Raw genomic sequence first — 7,286 nt, 5'->3', positions numbered from 1 at the left:
TATGTTGCTGGCAACTTTGGAAGCACTGGAACAGAGTTGTCTTTCACGGGTAGCCTCCAACCATCGCTTCCCCTTCTCCTCAAAAACTGTCTCAACAGCGTTGTTCTCTGGAGGCCTTGCATGCTAGCCATCCACCAACGTTAGATCGACTGATGTCTTGGTTGCTTCCATTTAAATCCTCAAGTGTTTGATGTAACTACCTCTAAGCCCCCTCCCTCTCTCTGTTTCCTTTGTCGCTTTGCTGTAACAATATCCTAGGGTCTTGCCCTTCTTGAAATAAAAATTCAGGTGGGGAATCTCTCCCCGAGGGAACTTTCCAAAAGAAAAGTTACTACAAGTTGATAAGATCCATACCAACAAAAAAGATTCAAATATTATATTGTCAAGTGAGAAGCTATCAACATGCTAGTTAGTAGACATACTTGTGCATTTTTCATGAGTTAAGATTGGTAAAAAAAATCTCTAAAACCTTCTAGAAGAGGACATTCCCTCCTCTCCTGATAAGTTTTCTTTCATAATTCAGAAGATCAAACTATGAATTATGGCTCAAAAATAATCCATAGTTTGACGGCCTAGACAAAAAAAGGCTCTCCGACACCCTGCCCCCTCCCCAGATACACAACCCATTTGCCCGAGTTGCCTCGCGCCTCCAAAACCAGCCACACAATAAACCTACACGCACAGACGATTACAGAGCTTTACCGAGAAAGGCTTTCGCCCCGCTTTATATTATAAAGCAACCGCCAAAACCAAGCATCCAACAGGGTTCCAAATAAGTCCACACACACACAGAGGTCCACAGGTACACAGACAATACAGAAGGGTCAATGCTGAGGGCACAGCACAACAAGCCCTAAACACACACAACCCAGCACAAAGCAACCAGACGGCCTAGTCAGGCTCTGGTGGAGGGGGCGGCAGCGGGGGAGCCAAGCGGAGCGCCATCGAGCGAAGGTCGGAGAGGAGGGCGGTGATGACGTCCCGGTCCTGGGGGCGGCTAAGCGGCCGCCAAAGCTGCAAGAAACCACACATTTTGAAGATAGCGTCAGTCGCACGTCGGAGAGGCACCTTCTGAATGATAAGCTTGTTGCGAATGTTCCAAAGCGTCCAAGCAAGGATCCCAACGCACAGCCATCTCGTATGGCGGTAGCGAGTAGGGGACGCATTGAGTTCCGCAAGTAGGTCGGGGAAGTTGGTATTGCACCACTGTCCATCGACCGTTTCGTGGAAGCAAGCCCACATGAACTGGGCAATAGAGCACGAGAAGAAGATGTGGTTAGCATCCTTGATCGTGCCACAGATGGGACATCTCCCATCGCCCGGGCCATTACGCTTGAGGACTTCAACCCCGGAGGTGACGCGTCCACGGATCCATTGCCACAGGAAGATCCTGATCTTCAGAGGGAGGCGGATGTCCCAGATCAGGCTAAAGGGTTCCGGGACCGTCGAGGGCGTGATGGCGGCATACAAGGACTTCGTGGAGAAGCAGCTAGATGGCTCAAGGTGCTAAGAAATGGCATCCTGGTCCTCCTCGATGTACATCGGCATAAGGGCCATGATACGTCTCCAACGTATCTATAATTTTTTATTGTTCCATGCTATTATATTACCCATTTTGGATGTTTATGGGCTTTATTTTACACATTTATATCATTTTTAGGACTAACCGACTAACAGAAGGCCCAGCCCGTATTGTTGTTTTTTTGCCTATTTCAGTATTTCGAAGAAAAGGAATATCAAACGGAGTCCAAACGGAATGAAACCTTCGGGAGCGTGATTTTTGGAACAAACGTGATCCAGAGGACTTGGAGTGCAAGACAAGAAGCAGCCGAGGCGGCCACGAGGGTGGAGGGCGCGCCCACCCCTATAGGGCGCGCCCCCCTGTCTTGTGGGCCCCTCGGGCGGCCACCGACGTACTTCTTCCTCCTATATATACCCACGTACCCCAAAAACTTCCAGGGAGCCAACGAAACACAATTTGCACCGTCGTAACCTTCTGTATCCGAGAGATCCCATCTTGGATCCTTCGCCGGTGCTCCGCCGGAGGGGGAATCAACCACGGAGGGCTTCTACATCAACACCATAGCCCCTCCGATGAGTTGTCAATAGTTTACCACAGACCTTCGGGTCCATAGTTATTAGGTAGATGGCTTCTTCTCTCTTTTTGGATCTCAATACCATGTTCTCCCCCTCTCTTGTGGAGATCTATTTGATGTAACTCTTTTTGCGGTGTGTTTGTCGAGATCCGATGAATTGTGGGTTTATGATCAAGTCTATCTATGAGAAATATTTGAATCTCCTCTGAATTCTTTTATGTATGATTGAGTTATCTTTGCAAGTCTCTTCGAATTATCAGTTTGGTTTGGCCTACTAGATTGATCTTTCTTGCAACGGGAGAAGTGCTTAGCTTTGGGTTCAATCTTGCGGTGTCCTTTCCCAGTGACAGCAGGGGCAGCAAGGCACGTATTGTATTTTTGCCATCGAGGATAAAAAGATGGGGTTTATATCATATTGCATGAGTTTATCCCTCTAAATCATGTCATCTTTATTAATGCGTTACTCTATTCTTTATGAACTTAATACTCTAGATGCATGTTGGATAGCGGTCGATGTGTGGAGTAATAGTAGTAGATGCAGGCAGGAGTCGGTCTACTTGTCGCGGACGTGATGCCTATATACATGATCATGCCTAGATAATCTCATAATTATTCGCTTTTCTATCAATTGTTTGACAGTAATTTGTTCCACTGTAATACTTATGCTATCTTGAGAGAAGCCACTAGTGAAATCTGTGGCCCCTCGGTCTATCTTTTATCATATAAGCTTTCGATCTACTTTTATTTGCATCTTTACTTTTCCAATCTATATTATAAAATACCAAAAATATATTTATCTTATCATACTATCTCTATCAGATCTCACTTTCGTAAGTGGTCGTGAAGGGTTGACAACCCCTTTATTGCGTTGGTTGCGACTTCTTTGTTTATTTGTGTAGGTGCGTGGGACTTTTGAGGAGCCTCCTACTGGATTGATACATTGTTTCTCAAAAACTGAGGGAAATACTTACGCTACTATTGCTGCATCACCCTTTCCTCTTCAAGGAAAACCAATGCAAGCTCAGGACGTAGCAAGAAGGATTTCTGGCGCCGTTGCCGAGGAGGTCTTCGCTCAAGTCAAGACATACCAAGTACCCATCACAAACTCATCTCCCTCGCATTTACATTATTTGCCATTTGCCTCTCGTTTTCCTCTCCCCCACTTCACCCTTGCCGTTTTATTCGCCCTCTCATTCCCAATCTTCTTCTCCTCTCTTTTTCGCTTGCCTCTTTTCTGTTTGCTTGTGTGTTGGATTACTTGTTGCCATGGCGCAAGATAATACCAAATTGTGTGATTTCTCCAATACCAATAATAATGATTTCCTTAGTACTCCGATTGCTCCTCTTAATGATGTTGAGTCTTGTGAAATCAATACTGCTTTCCTGAATCTTGTTATGAAAGATCAATTCGTCGGCCTTCCTAGTGAAGATGTCGCTACCCATCTAAACAACTTTGTTGATTTGTGTGATATGCAAAAGAAGAAAGATACGGATAATGATATTGTTAAATTGAAGTTATTTCCGTTTTCACTTAGAGATCGTGCTAAATTTTGGTTTTCGTCTTTGCCTAAAAATAGTATTGATTCTTGGAACAAGTGCAAAGATGCTTTTATCTTTAAGTATTTTCCTCCCGCTAAGATCATCACTCTTAGGAACGATATTATGAACTTTAAACAACTTGATCGTGAGCATGTTGCCCAATCTTGGGAAAGAATGAAATTGATGATTCGCAATTGCCCTACTCATGGTTTGAATTTATGGATGATCATACAAAAAATTTATGCCGGATTAAACTTTGCTTCTAGAAATCTTTTAGATTCGGCCGCGGGAGGCACGTTTATGGAAATCACTTTAGGAGATGCTACAAAACTTCTTGATAATATTATGGCTAATTATTCTCAATGGCACACCGAATGATCTACTAGTAAAAAAGTGCATGCTATAGAAGAAATTAATGTTTTAAGTGGAAATATGGATGAACTTATGAGATTTTTTGCTACTAAGAGTGCTTCTATTGATCCCAATGATATGCCTTTATCTACCTTGATTGAGAATAAAATGAATCTATGGATGTAAATTTTGTTGGTAGGAATAATTCTGGAAACAATGCTTATAGAGGAACCTTTAATCCTAGACTGTTCCCTAGTAATTCCTCTAATAATTATGTAAATTCCTACAATAATTCTTATGGTAATTTTAATAAATTGCCCTCTGATTTTGAGAATAGTGTGAAAGAACTTATGATCTCTCAAAAGAATTTTGATGCTTTGCTTGAAGAAAAATTGCTCAAAGTTGATGACTTGGCTAGGAACGTTGATAGACTTCCGTTTGATGTTGATTCTCTTAAGAAAGAAAATTAAATTACCTTATGAATCTATCATGTGAGCTACTTATGAATCGAGTGCCAAATATGGCACTACTTAGATCTATCTTGGCTTTATGCCTAGCTAGGGGCGTAAACGATAGCGCTAGTTGGGAGGCAACCCAATTTTATTTGTGTTTTTTGTTTTTGTTCATGTTTAGTAATAATTTTTGCATGTACCTTCTGTTTAGATGTGTTTTCATGTTTTATTTAGTGTTTGTGCCAAGTAGAACCTATAGGATAACCTATGATGATAGTTAATTTGATTCTGCTGAAAAACAGAAACTTTGAGCTCACGAGAAAAAAATTCAATAAATCACAGAAACGTGCTTTTGCATTGATTCTTTTTGCTGTAGATCAATAGACAAATTGTCCAGGACTTCCTATTTTGGTAGGATTTTTAGAGTTCCATAAGTTTGCGTTAGTTACAGATTGCTACAGACTGTTCTATTTTTGATAGATTCTGTCTTTCGTGTGTTGTTGGCTTATTTTGATGCATCTATGGATAGTATTAAGTGGTATGAACCATAGAGAACTTGGAATAAAGTAGGTTTAACACCAATATAAATAAAGAATTAGTTCATTACAGTACCTTATGTGGTGGTTTTGTTTTCTTTCACTAACGGAGCTTATGAGATTTTCTGTTGAGTTTTATGTTGTGAAGTTTTCAAATTTTGGGTAAAGATTTGATGGACTATGGAATAAGGAGTGGCAATAGCCTAAGCTTGGGGATGCCCATGGCACCCCAAGATATTCAAGAATAGCCAAAATCCTAAGCTTGGGGATGCCCCGGGAAGGCATCCCCTGTTTCGTCTTTGTTCATTGGTAACTTTACTTGGAGCTATATTTTTATTCACCACATGATATGTGTTTTGCTTGGAGCGTTGTGTATGATATTAGTCTTTGATTTTTAGTTTACCACAATCATCCTTACTGTACACACCTTTTGGGAGAATACTACTTGATTGAAACTTATTAGAATACTCTATGTGCTTCACTTATATCTTTTGAGCTAGATAGTTTTTGCTCTAGTGCTTCACTTATATGTTTTAGAGCACGGCGGTGGCTTAATTTTGTAGAAATTGCTAGTCTCTCATGCTTCACTTATATTATTTTGAGAGTCTCTTAGAACAGCATGGTATTTGCTATGGTTATGAATTTGGTCCTAGAATGATGAGCATCCAAGTTGTGTATAATAAAAACTATCATAGGAAGTAAATTGGATGCTATGATCAAATTGATACTTGATAATTGTTTTGAGATATGGAGGTAGTGATATTAAAGTCATGCTAGTTGGGTGATTATGAATTTAAAGAATACTTGTGTTGAAGTTAGCAAGTCCCGTAGCATGCACGTATGGTTAAAGTTGTGTAACAAATTTGAAACATGAAGTGTCCTTGGATTGTGCATCCTTATGAGTGGCGGTCGGGGACGAGCGATGGTCTTTTCTTACCAATCTATCCCTCTAGGAGCATGCGCGTAGTGCTTGGTTTTTGGTGACTTCTAAATTTTTGCAATAAGTATATGAGTTCTTTTGACTAATGTTGAGTCCATGGATTATACGCACTTTTACCTTTCCATCATTGCTAGCCTCTTCGGTTCCGTCCATTGCCCTTTCTCACCTTGAGAGTTGGTGCAAACTTCACCGGTACATCCAAACCCCGTGATATGATATGCTCTATCACACATAAACCTCCTTATATCTTTCTCAAAACAGCCACCATACCTACCTATTATGGCATTTCCATAGCCATTCCGAGATATATTGCCATGCAACTTTCCACCGTTCCATTTATCATCATGACACGCATTACTTTTATCATATTGCCATTGCATGATCATGCAGTTGACATCGTATTTGTGGCAAAGCCACTTTGCATAATTTTTCATACATGTCACTCTTGATTCATTGCCCATCTCGGTACACCGCCGGAGGCATTCATATAGAGTCATATCTTGTTCTAGTTTCGAGTTGTAATCCATGAGTTGTAAATCAATAAAAGTGTGATGATCATCATTATTAGAGCATTGTCCCTAGAAAAAAAAGGAAATGCCAAAAGAAAAAAAACGAAAGGCTAAAGAAAAAAAGAAAAAAAAAAGAAAGGCCAAAAATAAAAAAAGGAAAGGCCAAAAGAAAAAAAATGGGGCAATGTTACTATCTCTTTTTCCACACTTGTGCTTCAAAGTAGCACCATGTTCTTCATATAGAGAGTCTCATATGTTGTCACCTTCATATACTAGAGGGAATTTTTCATTATAGAACTTGTCTTGTATATTCCTACGATGGGCTTCCTCAAAATGCCCTAGGTATTCGTGAGCAAGCAAGTTGGATGCACACCCACTAGTTTTTCTTTTGTTGAGCTTTCATACATTTATAGCTCTAGTGTATCCGTTGCATGGCAATCCCTATTCCTCATGTTGAAATCAATTGATGGGCATCTCCATAGCCCGTTAATTATCCTCATCAATGTGAGACTTTCTCCTTTTTGTCTTCTCCACACAATCCCCATTATCATATTCTATTCCACCCATAGTGCTATATCCATGGCTTGCGCTCATGTATTGCATGAATGTTGAAAAGGTTTGAGATTATTTAAGTATGAAACAATTTCTTGGCTTGTCATCGGGGGTGTAGTATTTGGGAACGTTTTTGTGTGACGAAAATGAAGCATAACCTAACTATATGATTTTGTAGGGATGAACTTTCTTTAGCCACGATGTTCTGAGAAGACATGATTACTTTTATTAGTATGCTTGAAGTATTACTATTTCTTATGTCAATGTAAACTTTTATTTTGAATCATTTGGATCTGAACATTCATGCCACA

The sequence above is a fragment of the Triticum dicoccoides genome, chromosome 3B (assembly GCF_002162155.2).
Source record: "Triticum dicoccoides isolate Atlit2015 ecotype Zavitan chromosome 3B, WEW_v2.0, whole genome shotgun sequence".
NCBI classification, from domain to species: domain Eukaryota; kingdom Viridiplantae; phylum Streptophyta; class Magnoliopsida; order Poales; family Poaceae; genus Triticum; species Triticum dicoccoides.
Note: the sequence above shows the minus strand (reverse complement) of the source record.